At 36.8% G+C, this 22019-nt stretch overlaps 1 long non-coding RNA gene and 1 pseudogene across 1 annotated transcript; both read left to right on the forward strand.

Moving 5' to 3' along the window:
- The first annotated feature begins 696 nt into the window (after positions 1-696).
- LOC122226036 lies at positions 697-1923 on the forward strand (annotated as a pseudogene).
- Positions 1924-12985: 11062 nt separating this feature from the next.
- LOC122228858 lies at positions 12986-20537 on the forward strand. Its single transcript, XR_006206778.1, has 2 exons — positions 12986-13078; positions 20238-20537. It is a non-coding gene; the product is annotated as an uncharacterized LOC122228858 (long non-coding RNA).
- Positions 20538-22019: the final 1482 nt, after the last annotated feature.

Genomic DNA, 22019 nt, shown 5'->3' on the forward strand with positions numbered 1-22019 from the left:
AACTCTGGCTGACTTATTTATGAGGCTGTTTGGCATAAGTGACCCTGACCGCAGATGAAACCATCTGAAACTGAAGTATACCAGGATGAATTCTTGCAGTTGCACAGAAGGGTGGGGTGGGGGTGGGGGGCAGGGAAGTAACCTGTGAGGACACACCCTGAGATCCTCCTGTCAATCTGTCAGGTTGGCCAGCCATTTTTTACACATAAGAGCTATGTACCAGCACAATCACTAGGTAGGCGGCGCCTGTGAGAAACACTACATTTCCTCCTTTTCCAACAGCCAATTACCTACATCCACCCTCAAGACACGCCCCACCCCATAAAATCCTGTAAATACTCAGCTCTCCCTTTCCTCGGGGAGGAGGATTTGAGAAATGTTTTCCCATCTCCTTGCGTGGTGCCCTGCATTAAAACCCTTTTTCTCTGCCACAAAAACTGGCGATAGTCTTCAGGCTCAGCTGCACATCACCAACAGACCCTTGGTGGGTAACACTACCATGGGTGACTTTTGAGCATCCAGAAGCCCCAGCTTGCAGAGATCTGTGTAAACCCTTATTTCACTAGTTTACTTTTTCAAAAACTTAAAAATGAAATTTAAAATTTCTACAGTATAGTTTTATAAAAGTCTGGAATAGTTTTCTTTTTCCTACCTATCCCCTGTATGTCCCTTAAGTTATGTCTGATTTCTCTCTCTTGCTATCCTCCCTTTTCTCACTTCCCATTCACTCCTCAACCTACTGTAGTACGGTGGGTACCAATCATGTTATATTGTTCTTAAAAGGTCACCAACGGTCTCTTTTTATATCCCCTTTTGTAAGCAGAAAGAGTTAAATGCCCTCAGAAAAAGATGAGACATAGCTTTCTTGACAGAAGAAAAGTCATTTTAGACTCCCAGCCACCTTGTGATCTATGCTACTTGCCCAAATCACATTTCTTGCAGCACTTCCTGGGATATTTGCGGTTGCAGAAGAATTGACCTTGGTAATGATTTTAAGGAAACAAACAAACCAAAAGAGAAAAAAGAAAAAGAAAAAGAGGTGAGAGCAAACAGCCACTGTCAGGCCAGGAGATACCCTAATCATATTGGGGACAATAAATCAGTAATAAAAGTCTTCACTGCTGGTTCAGAAGTAAAGATTGACTAACATTCTTGAGCTATCTTTGCTGGATCTAAAGCCCCTTGAGTACTCACAAACAGGACCAACTAAAGCAAAAGAATTAACGTTACTGACTCTTGCCAGCCCTCATGACCCGGACCTGGACTCTGGCACTTTAAGATGACCTATGCCCCTTTTCCTACCATGTCCACACATGGTTGGTTCTTGGAGAGTGGGAGGCATTCAGCTGCTCTGTGCCAAAGCCCTGGCACCCCTGTTGTTTTCCTGGCCTACATTTTCTGCCTTCATTCCGGGAGACGGTAGCAGTGAAAGTGAAGTGGATGATGAGAAGGACGGATGCGACTCAAGTTGCATGCCACTTGCGGAAGGAGTTCTCGGCTGGGGCGTCATCGGAGCCAAGAAAGGTCTCGTTGCTCCAGGAGGATGGAGACAGGTCTCCGGTTCTGCCAGATAAGCACAATGACATTTTCTGGGTGGTTGGGGGTGGCTGAGCCCAGGCTCAGCAAAGGCCGGTACAGGTCCTCTCAATTCTCTGTTTGCTGCTGTTCGCCTTCTTTCTCACCATCATCTACTTGATAGTAAAAGAGTTATATGTTGAGAATTTGAAGAATGAAGAGGATGTAGACACTGGGCTACTAGGATTCTGGACTCTACTTATATCTCTGTCTGCAAGATTCTCCTGCTGTAGCTTTTCTTGCACAGTGACTAATCTTGACTTTTTTGAACCAAGAAGATTTCCTCCTACTCCTCTTTCACCTGCCAGGTGCAAGAAACTGACTACACATTCTTTCCATGCTACATAGCATGGCAGAGTGTTGTAGCTGCTCTTATTGTAACATGGTATCTCATGGAAACCCACATTGATACAATATTTTTGGCAAAACTTAGTCCTGATTGTATGAGAGGAAGAGATAGGATAAAATAGGCAGAGGGAAAGTATAGGACCTTAAGTCCCTGGGTGAGGAAAAACACTAGTTTGGAACAATGCTGGGAGTGTCTGACCACAGCAAACCACCTTAGGCTTAAGGTCCTTCTTAAGAATGTAACAGACCCCACCTACTCCCCCTCAGGTTTCCCTCTGGAATTTGACAAAAGCTCTAACTATGGCCGTAGGCCACCCCTCATACAATGGAAACAAGCCAATCAGGAATGGACAACCTAGCACCCAGTGCTATGAAGCCAATAAGGGTAGGACCTGGGAAGGAACAAGGGGAAGGGAAGGGGGAGGGCTGACCAGAACCTTATAGAACAAGGACCCTTGCCTATTGTTGGTGGGCATTCATTTTTTAATATCTCCTCTCTGTAAAGAGAGCTTTCCTACTATTCTTCCTTTCTTATCTTATACTCTAATAAACTTTTGCCTGCTGCTCATTTTGTGTCCCCCTCTTCTTTCTTCCAAGCAGCGAGACAATGAATCCCAGGTATTGTGGTAAAAAATCCTGCAACAATTGCTCTGTAATAACAGGGAAGAGCATCATTTGTCTACTCAGAAGACCAAGAAACCTGCTGTTCATTATGTGGTTCGCGTCGTGGGCATTATGGATGACTTTTTTTTTTTTTTTAAATGGAGGACCTTCTTCAGCATCATTCTAGAGCTTAGGCATTGAGAATATCTGAGTATTATGTTTCAAGTAATTTCTTAAAAGTGTAAGATGTTTACCTCATCTTTTTACTTTTGTGTGCATTGTCCTTATAGATTATAGAAAACATTTTAATGGAAAACAAACACGAATACTTGAATACAAGACATTGGCTACTTTTATATGTATAATACTACATTTTGTCCAAAAAATACTAGTAGTACCGTTTAACTGTGATAGAAATACTTATTTATTCACTATATTAGGAAAGCAAACAATGCCTACTACTTTGACATTTTATAGAAGCTACTTCTAAGTCAGAATATTAGTTTTCAATAGTAGCATAGTCACTAGAAGGGGCATTTATATTTTTTAATGGGGTATAGTTCCTTATGTTTTGTTTTTCTTTTACATATTTTCCTACTACATATTGAATTTGTATGTTTTTAGCATTGTTACATCTAGACAAACATAAGTATTAGTTTTTAGCTGGTACAAACCTAATACCATTTTAAATAAGTATTTTGTATTTTTAAAAAAGCAAAAAACAAAACAAACAAACAAAAAAAGCCATGCTGGCCTAAGTTTAAATGAAGTAAACCTATTCTAGTAAAAAAAAAAAAAAAAAAGACTGAAAAAAGTAAATTATTTCAGCCACTAAAATACTGATAAATTTGAAGTTGTTCATTATCTGTGTTTTCACAGTTGCAGATATTTGTTATTGGTATATATGTTGCAGGATTCTTTTTTACCTCAATACCCGGGATTCATTGTCTTGCCACCTCATGAATGAAGAGTGGACACAAAATGAACAGCAGGCAAAAGTTTATTAGAGTATAAGAAAGTAAGAATAGTACGAAAGCTCTCTTTGAAGAGAAGGGGCATTAGAAAGAGAATGCCTGTGACAATGGGCAAGGGACTTTGTTTTATAAGGTTTTGGTCGCTGCCTCCCCCTTCGGATCCAGTTCCCCTTTGTTTCTTCTCAGGTTCACCCTTATTGGCTTGATGGTTCTAGGTACTGGGTTGTTCATTCCTGATTGGCTAGATTCCATTGTGTAAATCAGACTGGTCATACTGTCCCTCCTATAACAGAAGTTTTATAATTTACCTATTTTGGTTTGGTATTTTTTTTTAATTTTTTTTTTAATGTTTATTTATTTCTGAGACAGAGAGAGACAGAGCATGAGTGGGGAGGGGCAGAGTGAGAGCGGGAGACACAGAATCCGAAGCAGACTCCAGGGTCTGAGCTGTCAGCACAGAGCCTGACTCGGGGCTCAAACTCATGAACCGTGAGATCATGACCTGAGCCAAAGTTGCTCGCTCAACCAACTGAGTTACCCAGGTGCCCCTGGTTTGGTATTTTCATTGTCAAATTCCTGAGGAGAACCTGAGGGAATAGGTGGTGTCTGTTACGTTCTAAAGAGGAACCTAAAGCCTGAGGAAGTTTGCTCCTGGTCAGATGCTCCCAGCATTGTTTTAAAATATGTGTTTTTCACCAGTCAGAGTGGTCAAAATGAACAAATCAGGAGACTATAAATGCTGGAGAGGAGGTGGAGAAACGGGAACCCTCTTGCACTGGTGGTAGGAATGCAAACTGGTGCAGCCGCTCTGGAAATCAGTGTGGAGGTTCCTCAAAAAATTAAAAATAGAACTACCCTATGACCCAGCAAGAGCACTGCTAGGAATTTACCCAAGGGATACAGGAGTACTGATGCATAGGGGCACTTGTACCCCAATGTTTATAGCAGCACTCTCAACAGTAGCCAAATTATGGAAAGAGCCTAAATGTCCATCAACTGATGAATGGATAAAGAAATTGTGGTTTATATACACAATGGAGTACTACGTGGCAATGAGAAAGAATGAAATATGGCCCTTTGTAGCAACGTGGATGGAACTGGAGAGTGTGATGCTAAGTGAAATATGCCATACAGAGAAAGACAGATACCATATGTTTTCACTCTTATGTGGATCCTGAGAAACTTAACAGAAACCCATGGAGGGGGGGGGGGGGGCGGGAGGAAAAAAAAAAAAGAGGTTAGAGTGGGAGAGAGCCAAAACATAAGAGACTGTTAAAAACTGAGAACAAACTGAGGGTTGATGGGGAGTGGGAGGGAGGGGAGGGTGGGTGATGGGTATTGAGAAGGGCACCTTTTGGGATGAGCACTGGGTGTTGTATGGAAACCAATTTGACAATAAATTTCATATATTGAAAAATAAATAAAAATAAATAAATAAATAAATAAATAAATAAATAAATAAATAAAATATGTGTTTTTCCCCACCCTGGGACCTCAGGTCCTAACCTTTCCTCTCTGCTTATTTTGTCCTATCTTTCTTTATCATATATATATATGATTACTCCAACAGATTGATATTTTCTTTTCAATAAATATAAATCTGAAATTTTCATATTTAGAGATGCTTGAAATACCTTGATATTAATATCAAAAATTTAGTTACCAAAATAAAAAAGGTATTTTTGATGCAGTTAAATGTCCTTCTAACAGGCAGCCTATTGACAAATACTTGAGGCAGGTAGAGTATAACAGTTCTCCAGGAACTCCCTACTGTCTCAGTGTTAATACTTTGCTAGAAGGGAAAAAGTACCTTAGCTTGACAATAGCTAGGTCTCCAATATCCTGTGAGTCTTCTTTAGCATATGAAAGTCCCTTTGGAAACTTCCCCTAGACTTTACCTTCCCCAACTCCCAAGTATATAATCAGTCTTTCCTCACAATCCCAGGGCAGCTCATCCTCCCCAGGGATCCTGTCCCCATGCTTTAATAAAATCACCTTTTTCCACTTAAGAAGTCTCAAGAATTCTTTCTTGACTGTCAACTCCAGACCCCACCACCATTCCAAAACCCTATCATTTTGATATGGTGTATATATGTATAATTATATATATGTATATATATATATAGTTTCATAATTTTCCTATTTAAATGTTCTATAATCGTGGTGTTAGTTTTGTTTTCATAGTAATTAAGTCTAATTGTTCCCACGTACTTTCTAAATACCTGTTTAGAAAGTGGCTTCAATTTTAGAAACATGGACTATTTAAAATGCTGTTTGGGGGCACCCAGGTGGTTCAGTTGTTAAGCTTCCAACTTCAGCTCAGGTCATGATCTCATGATTCATGAGTTCAAGCCCCATGTCAGGCTCTGTGCTGCTTCAGCAGCTAAAGCCTACTTCAGATTCTGTGTCTCCCTCTTTCTCTGCCCCTCCCCACTCATGCTTTCTCTCTCTCTCTCTGAAAGATAAATAAAAACATATAAAAATATTTTTAAAAATAAAATGCTGTTTCCCCTCGCCATAGAAAAACTTATCTTAGGAAAACATTGTGTAGCTAAATTACTTATTCAGGCTAAATGGGAAATTAGTATGTTCAGTATGTTCCTGTTATCTGCTAAGTGTTGTTACAGAGTAAATGATTTAATGATATTTCTTAAAAAAATAAATAAATAAAAGGTGACTTTTGCTCCAACGCCAGGCTGAATTTCCCACTGTGCAAATTCCTTCATGAATGTGTACATACCCTTGGCTTAAAACTTCAAGGAGACACTGCTTTGGGAAATATCCCTGGTGTTCTCCATTATTTATGGCAGGTAAAACCCTTCTTTTTCCTATTATTTGCCTTTCCTGTGCCTTTTGGCTTGGTATCCACCAAGAGGTGAACCCAGTTTCAGGTAACAATTATATTTAACCCTCTGAAGCATGTTGTGATATTGCTGAGTTCCCCTCTACTAAATTTCGTGACATCAGTCTTTATTCATTACCTCTCTTGGATGATTTTCCATCTCTTTTGCTAACCTCTTGTGCCGACCTATTAAATCTTTGTTTTCTTAAGATGTCACTTCTCAGCTGTGAGAAATAAGCCCACTGACCCAATCAAAGAAGGGACACTGAGACTAAGAGCACAGTGAAGCGAGGCTTTAATTAACGTTTCTGCAAGAGTGGGTGTCTGATGTACAGGCACACTTGCGGCAGTTACAGCAGGCACTTTATCTCCTATCTCCTGATTCCTCATTGACTGAGTACTACAGAGGTTACACCCTTACCCAGAAGTCACCTATGCCGGTGTAAAGCAAAAATTAGTCTGATTGGGACAAATGTACATTCCTTGACGTGAGGCAGAGACTTCAGTTCTTTGGTGCATGGTCATTGCAAAGCCCATGAAAAATAAGCCCGCAAAATAGAGAGGGGAAGAAGAACCAGGAAGTGAAGTGTGTAAGGTTTTGGGACTTCACTGTGGGGGAGAGAGGTTTCCTACATATTTCCAACAGGTTGTAAACCTATTGTTAACTAGACAGCATCGCTTTTATTTGGTATTTTTGAAAATGGATCATCTTAATTCTCACATCAGCTTTCTTCTCTTTTTTATATTATAACTTCTCCCTGGGCAACAAGATTTTCTTCCTGACTTTCATTAAGACCAATATCAATAGAAGGATGCCTTGCTGGCTCAGTCAGTTAAGTGTCTGACTCTCTGTTTCAGTTCAGGTCATGATCTCTCAGGTTTGTGAGTTTGAGTCCCATATCAGACCGTGTACTGACAATGCAGAGCCTGCTTGGGATTCTCTGTCTCCCTCTCTCTCTGCCCCTTCCCTGCTCGGTCTCTCAAAATAAATAAACTTTTTTTTTTAAGACCAATATCGAGGGGTGCCTGGGTGGCTCAGTCAGTTAAGCGTCCGACTTCAGCTCAGGTTATGATCTTACAGTCCGTGAGTCTGAGCCCCGCATCAGGCTCTGTGTTGACAGCTCAGAGCCTGGTGCCTGCATTGGATTCTCCCTATCTCTCTGCCCCTCCCCTGCTCATGCTCTGTCTCTCTCTGTCTCAAAAATAAGTAAAAACATTAAAAAACTTCTTTTAATAAAAATTTTTAAAAAGACCAATATCGATATGATTTTCAAACCTTTATCTTTAGCCTAAATCAAACTTTTAAGTCTCAGAACTGTTTCCTTTAAGCCACTAAAAATCCCCACCCAAATGCCTTGCAAACAAAATCAAGTTCAATATGATCACAACATTCCCCCCAAACCTGCCCCTATTCCACATGTCCTCTGCACTCTCCATTCAGTCTCATTCCCTCATCTCCCCTCCTCCACCTCTGTCAAGAGCAGTTAGTCACCAGGTCCAATGTACTCTATTTTCAAACTGTCTCCTAAGCTTCCCCCATTTCCCCATCATTTCTTGTCCCACCATCTTGTCTATATTGTTGAAATCCGTTCCCATCCATCCTACCTCCAGATCTGTCTAATGAAAATATAAATTGTTCCTGTTACTCTCCTTTTAAAAATCTCTAATGATTTGGGGCACCTGGGTAGCTCAGTTGGTTAAACATCTGACTTATCTGACTTAGTTTCAGCTTAGGTCATGATGTCAAGATTTGTCGGTTCGAGCCCAATACCAGCTTTATGTCCAACCCCAAAACAAGCCCCACGTTGGAATTCTGCCTGCTTGCTTGAAATTCTCTCTCCCTCTCTCTTTGCCCCTCCCCTGTTCATGCTCTCTCTCTCTCTCTCTCTCTCTATCTCTCAAAATAAATAAATAAACTTTTAAAACAATCTCTAATGATTGTCAATAGCCTGTGAGATATAATTCAAAAATCTTCGCTTACAAAATTCATTGCCACTTAGTCACAGTTTAGCTTTTCAGGCCCATCCCCCTACTTCCCTAACATTCCTTAAATTCACTCACACTAAACGATTTCCTCTTTTCCAAAAATGCCTTGCATTCCACACCCTTTACCTTTGTTTGCTTTTTTCCTCTGCCCCAAACCTTCTGTACCACATATTTCTCCCTGGAAAGATCTTTTTTTTTTTTTTTTTTTTTTTTTAATTAAAGATAAACATTGTCTCTTCTCTGGAGTCTTCACATAAGCTTTCCCTAGTATACTTAGTTGTTCACGCATCTGTCTTCCCTCAGTACACGAGATACACCAGTAGTAGAGTATTAAAACATAATGTATTACATTGTGTGGCAATCACTGGATGTATTTTTACTTCCTAGGGAAAGGAATCTTGTCTTAGTCATCTTTTATTCAGCATTTTATTTTATTCAGCATTTACACATGCTAAATTAGGAATTTAATCTAGGTTGTTAAATAAATGAATGAATAAATTAATGAAAGTTTGAACTATTTCTCCTCTCTCCTTCTCACTTTTTCCCTCAACATTGAATTGGTCACAAGGTCCTATTTATTTTACTTTCAAATTGTCTCCTCAACCCATTCTTCCTTCTTTCCTCCATTTCATTGCTCTAGTGAACACTTAGATGCATAGGGACATAAAATTGTTTAAGCAAATGATATAAAAAGGGGCTTGCAGGTTTTTTTTTTTTTTAGTACTGATGGGGTTTGGGGGTGATAGTGGGGTTTGGAGCTGACAGCTAAGAAAGAATTCTTGAAGACATCTTTGGTTTAAAAAGGTGATTTTATTAAACCACTGGGGTTGTGAAGAGTGACTGGTTATATAGTATGGAGTTGGGGGAAGTAAAGTCAAGAAGAAGTTTCTTAAAGGGATTTTCCATATGCTAAAGACTCACAGATTACTGGAGGCCTAGCTATTGACAAGCCAATGTTGTTTTTCCCTCTAGCAAAGCATTAACATTTAGATAGTAGGGAGTTCCTGGACTTTAGGCTATTGATAAGATTGCCCTTTTTTTTTTTTTTTTTTTTTTTGTAATTGTACTAAGATATTTGTTAACTGTTATAGACTCTATCACTTTAATAATTTGTTTTCTGTCCTTTCTTTTGTTCTTGGGCAGCCAAGAATGCCTGAGGAATATCACACATATCCTACCTGGGGGTGGGGAGTGTGCTTGCCTGTACTTTGCCCTCAGCTTACCTTATGCTCCCTCATCAGTACTATATGGGAGTTAAGGAAGAGAAGAAAAGGGTTAAAGCCTTAACACTGACACTTGGGTTGGATTCCTATATGACAGTCAAGACTAAATGAATAATAAAATGATCATTAGAATCTCAAGATAATCTTTTCATGGCACATAGAAAGTTCTGGATTATCTAATAACTGGATGTGCAATTATAATTCAAGTTGAGTTATTCTAATAACATTTAAATTTCATCATTTTCCTAAGTTGACTTCACTACCATCTCTTTAGGAACCATCAAATGACATCTTTTGATCATACTTCAAGCCAAATCAGTGCTACTTTAACCAACCTCTTAATGTTTGATAGCTCATCATAACTCTTTTGTGTTTGTAAGTTTGTGTTTTTAGCACCATTAAGTACATTCAATGTAATGATACAAATAATACAATTAAAACTTAAGTAGTGACAAATCCCAGAGAACTCCACACACTTAATGTCCAAATTACAGAATTATAAATGATGTACAGAAGCATCTAATTTCCTGGCTTCAAACAATGGAATGAAATTTTTGTCCCAAGTAGGAGACATACCCTCATGTTTACACAAGTAAAATACAAACTATAATCCAGCTGGCCTATCTGCTACATACTCAAATTAGTGGATTCATTAAATAAATGCCTGCTGTCATTGGTGCTAAATACAACACCAGAAAGAAAAAAAAAAAAAAAACAGCATGTATTTGAAGCAAACTCAAAATAGACTTTTAACCAAAATACCACACTTATTTCCAAAGTTTCTGAAAGGAAAAAATTGTTTACTTTCATTAATTATCAAATTAAAGAGAAATTATTTAACTTATTCAAATGGTCAGCAAACAAAAAATAAAATCTTAATCATGCAAAACAATATCAGTTTGTTCAACCAAAAAGTTCACTTAATATTTTTAAACTTATATATAAAGTATTTATCTGTTTACATAGTAGTACATCTTATATTCTAATCTGCAGTTTTGCACTGTTGTAATTAGAAAATAAGAATGGTCTTTCCCATATAATATTCTCCTATTTTTGTGTGGAATTCTAGGTTAACATTCTACCTAAAATTTCTGCTTCCAGCCATGACTAAGTAACTGGTACTAGACTAAATAACCCTATTTAAACAATTGTAAAACTGAACAAAATCGATGAAGCATCAGATGATACATTTTTGGTAACATGTAGCATAGAACAGTAATCTATGAGACAAAGGAAACTTCTGAGATGAGTCCCACAATGCCTGGACTTTGGTCTGGAGGCACTTTCCAAACCACTGTAAAATGATGTGGAGCCCAGGCAGAGCACAGCAGTCTCCTTTTTGTTAAAATTGACAAAACTCTTTGTAAAATTTATATAAAAGTGAAATGGATGCAGAATAGCCAAATGATCTTGAAAAATAAGAACAAAGTTGAAAGATTCACGTTATCTGATTTCAAAGCTTACTACAAAAGTTACAGTAATCAAGACACTGTGGTGTTGGCTTAGGGTAGACAAATAGACCAATGGAATAAAATAGAGAGTCTAGAAATAGACATGTGGTTATATGGTCAATTGATTTTTACAGACATCAAAGTAATTCAATGGAGAAAGAAAAGTTCTTTCAACAAAAGGTATTAGAACAACCGGATATTCATATGGAAAAAACTAACTTCAAATGCATCTCTCACAGTACTCAAATATTACTTCAAGAAGGATGATAGATCTAAACACAAAAGCTATTATTGGGTTTTGGGAATTCTTTATATATCCTGATAAAAGTCCTTTTTTAAATGTAAATATTGAACATATTTTCTCAAATTTATGAATGCCTATTCACTTTACTTTCACATCACTTTCCTAATGGTATTTTTGATAAGCAGACATTTTCCATTTTTATGAAGTCTAACTTATTATCCTATCCTTTTATGACTTGTGCTTTCTATGTCTTGTCCAAGAAATGTTTGCTCCAACACTGCAAATATATTCTCTAGGTTTTCTTCACTATATAGAGGTTCAAATATAAAAGGTTGCATATAATGACTACTGAAGAGTCTTCTTCAGTGGATATTTTTAAAAATAAAGGATTTATCAAAAGTTGCTGAAAACATTAACTCTCACTTCTAGACCAGACCATTTTTTGGAGGAGCACCGAGGATAGTTACAAATGTCAATTTTTTCTTTCTTTAAATACGATGTCTTAAAGTTTTACCCAAAAGGCAAAATAAACTACATACCTTTATCAATTTTCTTGTATATCATAAGAACCCCATCTGGGTGGCTCAGTCAATTGAGGGTCTTGATTTCAGCTCAGGTCATGATCCCAGGGTCATGGGGGATCGAGCCTTGTGTTAGGTTGTGCACCGAGCATGGAACCTTCTTGAGACTCTCTCTCTCTTTCTCTCTCTTTCTCTCTTTCTCTCAAGCTACTCCTCTGCCCCATTCATTTTTTTTTTTTAATTTTTTTTTTTTTTAACGTTTATTTATTTTTGAGACAGAGAGAGACAGAGCATGAACGGGGGAGGGGCAGAGAGAGAGGGAGACACAGAATCAGAAGCAGGCTCCAGGCTCTGAGCCATCAGCCCAGAGCCCGACGCGGGGCTCGAACTCACGGACTGTGAGATCGTGACCTGAGCTGAAGTCGGACGCTCAACCGACTGAGCCACCCAGGCGCCCCTCCTCTGCCCCATTCATGATCTTTATCTCTCTATATAAAAACAACAACAACAACAATATAGAACATTAAAATAAAACTGAAAATCAGGGGCCCCTGGATGACTCAGTAGGTAGAACATGGAGTCCTGATCTTGGAGTATGAGTTCAAGCCTCACATTGGGCACAGAGTTTACTTTAAGGGAAACAAACAAACAAACAAGCACACCTAGGGGCACCTGGCTGGCTCAGTCAGAAAAACATGTGACCCTTGATCAGAGTCGTGAGTTCGAACCTGACATTGGATGTACAGATTCCTTAAATAAAAAATATTAATAATAAAATAAAATGCTATTCATCTAAAAGAATCAAATATATATATTTTTATCCACATGACACTCTATTGGCACCAAAGAAAATTTATGTAAAGACTCAATAGAGCTGCTCCACCTTGGGTTAAGATAGAACTGTTCCACTAATGTATATTATATTTTCAGTCCAACATCATGCTGAAATTATGATAGATCCTTGTCATCTCTTTCTGAAGTGCCCTTTTCTAATTATTGAAATTGCACAAAAAATTTCCCAAATCTTTTCAGTCATACAAACTATACCTTGTATGAATTTCAAGGAAAGCATGGTATGCTATAGGTTGGCCTGACACAAGAAGAAACAGAACCTGAGTATGTAGCAAGGTATTACCTCACAAAGCAATAGGTAGAACATTGACTGTTGGCCTGGCCACTTCCCTACCTGATGTAGCCTCTCCCTCACAGTTTCTTATCTACACTCTTACACTTTGGGATTACATTGATCATTAAACTAAGGACACATCTCCATGAAAACTGGAAATTTAAAGGAACCATATCCTTTTGGTGGTATGAAACCTTTGCATTCTTGATTGCTAGTTCAGCAGAAAATCAAAGAGTAGACAAATTAGATTCATCATGTGTGTCAATCCATGAACTTGGACTAGCCTTTGAAATCTGACATAGTAAATGCCCAGACTTGTGCTAGGTTTGGGGATACAAAGATGAATGATACACAACTTTAGCCCTTAAATAGCTTAAACTATTGAAATAGCTCTCAAATATAATGAATGAAGCCAGTTTTACTGGGACATGACCCACAGCCAATATTCCTGACTCTTGATTTACAAACACATTTTGGGAGCATTATATTTTAATTTTCTGTTATAAGAGAGCTATAAATGAATTCTTTTAAACTAGAAACCATCTGTACCTTAAAGTTTCTAAGTCTGTTGCTGCATACTGTTGAATTATATGAGCAGCCCAAAGTTGCTGCTAAATGTTACTAATAAAATGTAATTACTAATTACTAGTAATTAGCAGTTACTAATAAAATGACATCATAGTTTGTATTTTTTAACCTTAAATTGATAAAAGCAACAATTTAGAAATCATAACTAAGAGGGGCGTCTGGCTGCCTCAGCTGGTAGAGCATATGACTCTTAATCTCAAGGTTGTGAATTTGAGCCCATATTGGATATAGAGATTACTTAAAATCTTAATAAAAGAGATAGAGAGAGAGATGGGTGCCTGGGTGGCTCAGTCAGTTAAGCATCTAACTATTGATTTTGGCTCAGGTCACAATCTCACCCTTTGTAGGATCGAACCCTGCATCAGGCTCTGTGCTAACAACACAGCCCCTGTTTGGGATTCTCTCTCTCTTCTCTCTCTCTGCACCTCCCTCTGCTAGCTCTCTCACTCTCTCTCAAAATAAATAAACTTTAAAACATATAAATAAAATTTTCCCCCCTACCCAAAATAAAAATTTTTTAAAGAAGTCATAACTGAGAGATAATGAACTTGTAAAACTATCCTTCCTGAAGTTACTGAGTGTAATAACTAACATTGCTTGGGAAGCAAAGAATTCTAAAAAGAACATAATATGTAATAATAACATGATAGAGTTTATGATACAAATATCAGTAATCTTTAATTCTCACTTCAGAAGCAATCTTTTGCTTTCATTCATAAAAAAAATATTTTGAGAGTCTTACATGTGCCAGGCACTATTCTAGGTGTTAGGGGTATAATGGTGAGAAAAAGTAGCAAAATAAATTGTTGTGCCATCATGGCACAAACACCATCATTGGGAAAACATATCAATAAAATATTATATATGCTTTATGTATATATATGTGGGGCGGGGGTACATACATATGTGCACACACACATACACACACACTAAAGGACTTTGGCTTAATCACAAAGTCAGAGGAAATCTCCTGAGAAAATAATCATTTGGGTTAAGATCTGAAAAATGAGTATGAGCTAATTAGGTGAAGATGTTTGCATTCATTTGGAACATCAGGAAGAATATATACAATACCTGTGTTGGAAGCAACCTTGGGAAATACAGCAGCCTCAACAAAGACTTAGGTGGCTGAAGCAGGAAGTGAGAGAGAAAGCACAGTAGGTGACGAGAATGGAAAATTGGGTTAGGAAAAGAATACATAAGACCTTGTAGACCTTTTTAAGGATTAACATCTAACAAAATGGAATGTTTCAATTTAGTATTTAGTTTACAGGATATCTTAATGAGATTTTGAGTAAGGTAGAAGAGAAATTAACATCCATAAGAAATATTTGCTGCCTTCTCTTTTTGAGGAGATAGTACTTCTTTATATACAAGATATAGTTGCATTATGCTGCAAAATATAGTTCCTATTGCCTAAATATGTATAGTTCAAATTTGGATGATGCAGACCATGCTAGATAGTGTGTGTTGATACTCAACAGAATAATATATAAGCTCAAGGGCCGTATGAATATAATATGTATTATATTTTTTTATTCTTTTTTTGGCAAGAAAGAGAGAGTGCAAGTGGGGGAGAGTGCAGAGGGAGAGGGAAGGAGGGAATTCTAAACAGGCTCCATGACCATGATGGAGCTTGACACGGGGCTTGATCTCATGTCCATGAGATCATGAGCTGAGCCAAAATCAAATCAAACTCTTAACCAAATGAGCCACCTAGGCATCTCTAATATGTATTATATTTATAAACATACAGTAGTAGTACCATGAATATTGATCAAAGACATTCAACATCATCCTTTTCCTTCTAAACAAATATTCCCCAGTACTACAAGGAGTAAAAGCCTAGCAACTACATTTCCCAGACTTCTTTGCAAGCAATTTTCTGGTTTAAGTTCTGTCAAAGAGAAGCATTCATAAAATGTGGAAGGCTGAAGAGAAAGAGAAGCATTGTTCTCCTCCAGATGCAACACATGAAATATGTGTCTCAAACCATGAGCAAGACTTTGAGTACAAATAGCTTGTTTTGGAGTTGATCCAGAAGCAGGAATATGAAAGTAAAACAAAGAAGGGAATAACGCCAATAAAAGGGCATTGACCTGTGGATTACACTGTAGTCAACTGGGGCTCAGTCTTTCAGACCCTCTAAGAGACTATATAGAACATATTTCAGAATTTCATATTGCCACTTAAGGAAAGGAGGCCACTTCTCACTCAAGGCATTCACTCCCTGGCAACTTTGGCCTTCCCCACAGCAGTATATGCCCCTACACCCAGATAAAGTCCTCAGAGAGATACCACTTCTAAATGTACACAAACTAACCCTGCAAAGTCAAAGGATGTTCAGGATGAGTCAAGGTCTACAATGAGGGCAGAGCTCTTATGACTTGCTTTAGGGCTGTAGGAAGTTGAGATCATCAGCACCAACTTCCCCGTGATTCCTGCATTTCTGAATTTCTTAAATGTCAGAAACACTGTCTTCTCATCTTCCTTCTCTCAAACTTCCAACAGTGTTGTATCTAATTTCCTGCATCTTATACCTTCTACCTAATATGGTTTCTGTTTTCCTGACCACACTAGCTAATATGGACAATATAGAAATAAAGATGTGGGGGAGAGGGGGGAGAAAAGAAAAGAAACAAATGTGTGGAAGTATTCAAGAAATATTTAATATCTTAAAAAACTAGCCTTTGTCAATAATCGGATAGCAGTGATGCAAGAGGGAAAATCTATGACAGTTAAAGTAGGATATATATAAGCAGCAGACTTGTTCAAGTTGGAGTGAGGGACAAGGAGAGGGAGATCATTCTTTTTCAGATAGGTAGAATTTAATGAGACTTCAAGATGCCTGGATAGGAATTATATTTAGGAGGCAATTTGATAGATATATGCGTCTGCATTTCAGAAGAGATAGATACTTGCCCTGATGATACAGATTTAGAAGTTATATGAGTTCCAGCTGTGTTTGAAGCTGGATGAGGTTTACCATGGAGACTATTTAAAATAAGATACAAACATTGAAGGTGCAAGTGGGAAGAACCTGGAGAGAAAACTGAGGAGTAACCAATAAAAAGCAGAAGGAAAACTGGAAAAGAATGGTGTCAAAGAAGCCAAGGAAGAAGAAAATTTCAAGGCTGACCAAGTATCAAATTGAACAGATTTGGGAAGAATGATAAGGTCCTAAGTGTCTTTGAAATGGGCATTGATAGGGTCACTGATAATTGAAGCAAAGACATTTTCAATGGTACAACTGGGACAAAGTTTGACTGAAGCAGATTGAAATTAAGAATTTTAACTGTGAAAGTGAGCAGAGAGTAAAGGAGGCCAATAGAAAGAATATGTTTAAATGTAAATGTCTGTATTATGAATTCCATAATAAATTCTTATATTATTCATTTACCTATGTATAATCAAGTTCACAAAAATACTATGAATATAAATACAAATATTGTTTTATATTTATCCAACATTTCATCAGGTTTTTAAGACTGTGTTATATTCTCTTAAAAAGGATAATATTCTCTTAATTTATTAGCTTATCTCTGCTAAAAGGATAATATTCTCTTAATTTATTAGCTTATCTCTGCATAGTGATTTTAAATGTATAACTTTTCCTCACATTTAATAATATTAAATAAAAAAATTGAGCTCCCTCATATGCTCTAATCATTTAGCTTTTATGTTTTTTCCATGTTGAAAGTGACAAAGCTTTTAATACACTAGAGCTGCCTACTGAAAGCTCAGAAATGCCTGTTCTAGTTGAGACTCCGTCAGTATGTTACCTTTGGGTGCGTGTGGATAAGACACACTGGTAACAGGAGAATCACAAAAATGCAATGCAATAAGACTTTACGGCCTTTTATTTTTTAACACAATTCATGGTTTGTGGCATATACTACCTCTTAAAATGTGAATCTAGAAAATCCTATTCTGAGCATGGTGGAAGCAGCATCTTTCCCCCCATATTAGAATTTATATCTGCAGTACTGCCTAAAATAATTCCATAGGTCTATATTCAACCAACAGTGCCAGAGCCTATGCTAAACATCAGTGATATGAGCCTCAGGAAGACATGACTTGGAGTAATTCTTTTTCAAATCACAGCTTGAGATCAATTAGAGATCTGTTAAATCAATGTATTGGGTTCTACCAATGTTTCTGAAGAAATAGAACAGAATGCAAAACATCAGAGTACATTTCTTTCAGTAAATATAAATATTGTTTCATGAAATTTAATTTTAGCTTTATAGGTAATTCACATAAAAGGTATTTCTTACTATATGGTTGAAGGCAAAAAGATTTGAAAGCTATCGTTATAGACTATTTCATCGTCCAGGGTGGTGGCTGAGGGAGGAGGGGGGTGTTTGATGTAAAAAGAGGATTTCAATGTAATAATATAAGTGCTACAATAAAATGATACTTAGGGCTACATGGAAGCTGGAGAAAAGGCATTTATTAAACCTGGCCTACAAGGTAACAGGTATTTTTAAGAAGAAAATAAATGCAAGTATCTACCAACTATACTCTTTAACAACATGAGGTTATTTGTTAAATAAACTTACATAAAAATAATTTGAAATAGTACTCTTGGAAACAGTTTTATGCTTTATATATACACTACTGTTAGGGTATTAAGACCTTACAGGTTACGATAAGATGTCTTTTAATCAAATTAAGACAAAAAGTTATATAACTTTTATCCACAAATATCTAGAGTTCACTTTTCAAGTTATAGTTATAAAATAGGTCTTAAAACAAAGATGATGTTATTCACATTTGGATACAATTCAAATTGATTTTTAGCTCCATATTAAGGAAAAAGAAGCACAGATCGAGAATGCAACATGCATATGTAAAGCGTTTATATCAAACATTAGGATATCATTGCCAAGCAAATGAACACACTCCTCTTGATTCTAACTTTGATTTGTATATCATTCTACAAAGCCTCTAGAGAGTAAAGTGTTTCAGGTTTGAAAAACCACTACACAGTGACGATTTCCAAGTCTATACTAGGTTCCAGACCTGTATCTTCCAGTACTGAGCATTCCTTCTGAATTCTGAATCCTGAATTCAGAATTCCTTCTGAATTCCCACAAATATCTCAAATGCAACATTTTCAAAACAAATATTTTATTTCAAAACTAAAATTCTCTTTGGGGAACCCGGCTGGCTCAGTGGAGCATGCCACTTTTGATCTCAAGGTCATGAGTTCGAGCCCCCCATCACATGTAGAGCTTACTTAAAAATAATAAGATTCTCTTTTATGTATCCTACCTGGTTAATGACATTGCCATCTAACTAGTCACTTGACTCAGGATCCTCGTAGGTATCTTAGATTCCTTCCTCTCCGTTGTATATAATTTCCAAGTAGTTAATAATAAAAACAGTGGATTTTCCAAACTAAATTCAGCCCTTCCTTTTTTATATACACCTTCAACTGATTTAATTCAATTCAATTCTTATGCAAAGTTTAGTAGCCTCCCTACCTCCCACTTTGGCCTCCTCAAATTCAACCTCTTTTCTGCTGTCAGAGTGATATTTTTGTAAAAGAAATCAAATGATACTTTTCCTCTGCTTAAAATTCTTCAATAGCTCCTTATTTCTTAGAAAATAAGATCTTTAGTGTCCAAGACCTTTCTACTAGCTTACCCTCAAAGATGATAATCTTATCTGACCATTATTATTTCTCTAGCTCACCAACCTACTAAAATGTTTAATGTCAGATGTCCATTAATACTGATTGTTACCTGTTCTCCCCTTGCAACTTCCATTATCCTTCTCCCTTATATGCACATTATTTTCTAGGAATACTAAGCCACTTAGTAGATACCTAAAGACAGTCTGTCTCAAGATATGACTGTTTATAGCCAAGTCTTTTTTCCTGAAATTTAGTTTTTCTTTTACCATTAGTGCTTCAAGATTCAACATAAATGTTCCCACATGGTTTCATGCCTATCTTTTTTCCCAAACTTTCTGATATTTTCTTTTCTAAAATCCTGGAATTATTAGTAGAGACAAAGTTAATTTTTGCCTCTTCTGTATTCCCATTGACTCTTATAAGTTTTATTATATTTATCATATAAATATTTTATTAATATGTTATATGAATTATATTATATGAATTATAATATATGAATTATATTATATATTAATATATTATATGAATTATATGAATGTGCCATAATTGTTTATGTTTTATCCCCATCACTAGATAGTGAACCTTCAAGGTGTGGGCTGTATTCACCTTTTTTTTTTTATTTTTTTTAATGTTAATTTATTTTTGAGAGAGAAAGAGACAGACAAACAGACAGAGTGCTAGCAGGGGAGGGGCAGAGAGAGAGGAAGACACAGAATCCGAAGCAGGCTCCAGGCTCTGAGCTGTCAGCACAGAGCCCCATACTGGGACTCGAACCCATGAACCGTAAGATCACCGCCTGAGCCAAAGTTGGCCACCCAACTGACTGAGCCACCCAGGCGTCCCTCTATCTATCTTTTAATCCTGAGTTTATAGCACAGTCTGAAACCTAGGAAGTGGATTTAATAATAAAGGTCTGTTGAATAAATGAATCAACATAAGACAAAAGCACAAATATCATTAAGTGATTGTTATTTCGAAAACTGCCTCTCCTCAGAAAAGAGTCCATGATAATAATGTGTGATCATTAGGCTGCATCCAAATTAAACTTAAAGATGATTATCATTGTTATATATAATCAAAACCTTACACTTTTTATGTTATTTCTGTTTTTTCAGTAATGGAAGGAACAGTTTTGACTTTGTCAAGATCCTTTTATATCACTGTGCATTTTGCATCGAGGAATATCATTTTTCAGTATGGAAAAGCAAGTGAGGGGAACAGAAGAAAGACTAATTTGGCATGAATTATCTTGGCACGAATACGCTTTCTCTTCATGAGTTGGTTAACACTTCCTTCAACATTTTGCTAAGAATCCATTTATCAGACTAATTTCTGGGATTCACTTTTTCCCTACCTGAAAATCAAAATTGTTTATCCCTAGTTGCTTATCTTAAAAATCAAAGTTGCTTATCTAAGTTTTGTTACTTCACATGTTCTTCACCATTTCTTAAAAGTTTCTGACAGTCCTTTGATCACATATATGAGAAGTACTGTTCATGTATTTTTTTAATACAAATCAATCAGCTCCAAAAGATGAATTCATTGAAGTGACTATACTTTTAATTTCTTATTACCAGTTTTCAATTTCTTCTTAATTCTGTTTGCTTCAAGACCTTTCCCTTTTAATAGATAAAATAGGAGCAAGATGTCCTAACATCTGTTAACACTACACCAGCTACTCCAAACAGCAAGGCTCCCTTTACTTTATTCTCCCTCTCCTTCTTCTTGCCTCAAAATATGCTTTAATTCTATTTTTAATTATTTGTAGCATATTTCAAAAAGTGAATTTATAATGAATTTAGTCTTCCTAATTACCACTTTATAAACCCATACCTCTCTTGATGTTCATTTTCTTCCCATCTTCTATGCATAGCCTTTAAAGTCTCCCTTCAACATTTTATGCACATTGGTTTATTCCATTGCAGCTCCCTATCATTATCAGCAGATAATTTTTTTTAAGTTTATTTATTTATTTTGGGAGAGAGAGCAAGAGAGCACAAACATGCAGAGAGGGGCAGGGGAGGGGGGGGGAGAGAGAGAATCCCAAGCAGGCTCCTCACTTTTAGCATGGAACCTAGGGCCAGACGCAGGGCTCAAACCCATGAACTGTGAGATCATGACCTGAGCTGAAGTTGTACGCTTAACAAACTGAGCCACCCAGGTTCCCCATCAGCAGAACATATTGTATGTACATTCTGCATTTACTTCAAACTTCCCAGCCATCTCAAGCCAAGTCTCCAACCATGGTTCTATGCCTACCTTTTTTTTCTGAAATTTTTGAAATTTTCTTTTCAAAAATCCACGATCTACACTTGACTATGCTCATCATCCCATAGACTTTTCTCTCAAGTTACACATCAGTTCCACATCATCAATCCTTTCTTATTTAGAATTAACCACAGATAGCAAATCCCATTAGTCTCTTTTGACCTTCTCATTGATGAAATTATGGGGGAAATGTGGCAGAAGATAAGCTATTACAGAATCTGATTTCTTATAGATGTAGAGATGAGGTGATAAAGAACGATATATTCAAAATAACTCTGAATTAGGTTCAGGAGCTTTAAATAATGCTCTACTACTTACTATTTGTGTGACTTTAAGAAAGTTACTTATCTCTGATCCTGTTTTCTCATCTGTAAAATTAAGTTAAAAATACTTTCTAGAGTTGTTATGAAGATCAAATGAAATGATATGAATGTAATTAACATATGATAGACAACATAATATAGATGATGCACACTTAAAATATTTAAATTAGATTATTATCAATAGTATTTTTCTAAAACCATTGATGAAGCCTTGTATGATATTTAAAATTATAAGATAATTAAAAAGACAAAAATAGTTTAATATTAGAAAAGAACAAAGGAGGGGTACCTGGGTGGCTCAGTCAG

This window comes from Panthera leo, chromosome C1, assembly GCF_018350215.1.
Source record: "Panthera leo isolate Ple1 chromosome C1, P.leo_Ple1_pat1.1, whole genome shotgun sequence".
Lineage (NCBI taxonomy): Eukaryota > Metazoa > Chordata > Mammalia > Carnivora > Felidae > Panthera > Panthera leo.